Raw genomic sequence first — 1,084 nt, forward strand, 5'->3', positions numbered from 1 at the left:
TTCCAGCCGAGCAAGCCTGTCCCTCCTGTTTTCGGAATATCACTGTGCGCGGAGCGAGCCGGGCGCCTCCTAATGAGCCCAATTCCGGCCGAATCCTCCCGGGGCATCCCGGGGGGAGCAGCCATCAGGCACCGCCTTAGAGAACGAATTCATCTGACTCAGCTCCCATTATCCCCATCTCCCCAGGCCTGCGAGCAGGGCGCCTGGCGTAGTCATGGAGACGGGGGTGGATGTGGCCAAGCAGGAACAGCCACTGACTAAATGGAGAAACTCTTTTTTTCAGGTCCCTGTTGGGCCAGGTACTGGGTAGGGATGGGCCGGGACCGCGATTCCCCTGGAGAGGAAACGCCCGCCACCAGTGCAGGCCAGAGCCTTTTCTCCAATTTCCAGAGAGTTACCTGGAGTTCTTGAAGTTACGTGACTTGCTCAAGGCCACCGAGCCAGGCGTGTTCCAGCAGAGGGAAGGACTAACCCTGACTGTCTTTTGCATATCCCTGTTTCCATGGGGGTCTCTTTCTCATTAGAAGGGAAGATCCTTGAGGGCAGGGGCTGGTTCTGACTGTCTTTGTACCCCCAGCCTTTAGGCCCAGTTCAATCCAAACCCAACCCATAAACATTGTTCCTTTTTCTCTTCCTTCCTTCCTTCCTTCCTTCCTTCCTTCCTTCCTTCCTTCCTTCCTTCCTTCCTTCCTTCCTTCCTTCCTTCCTTCCTTCCTTCCTTCCTTCCTTCCTTCCTTCCTTCCTTCCTTCCTTCCTTCCTTCCTTCCTTCCTTCCTCTTTCTTTCTTTCTTTCTTTCTTTCTTTCTTTCTTTCTTTCTTTCTTTCTTTCTTTCTTTCTTTCTTTCTTTCTTTCTTTCTTTCTTTCTTTCTTTCTTTCTTTCTTTCTTTCTTTCTTTCTTTCTTTCTTCCTTTCTTCCTTTCTTCCTTTCTCTCCCTCTTCCTTCCTTTCTTTTTTCTTCCTTTCTCTCCCTCTTCCTTCCTTTCTTTTTTCTTCCTTTCTCTCTCTCTCTTTCTTCCTTCCTTCCCTCCCTCCCTCTTCCCTCCCTCCCTCCTTCCTTCCTTCCTTCCTTGTTTGTTTGTTTGT

The sequence above is a fragment of the Monodelphis domestica genome, chromosome 6 (genome assembly GCF_027887165.1).
Source record: "Monodelphis domestica isolate mMonDom1 chromosome 6, mMonDom1.pri, whole genome shotgun sequence".
NCBI lineage: Eukaryota > Metazoa > Chordata > Mammalia > Didelphimorphia > Didelphidae > Monodelphis > Monodelphis domestica.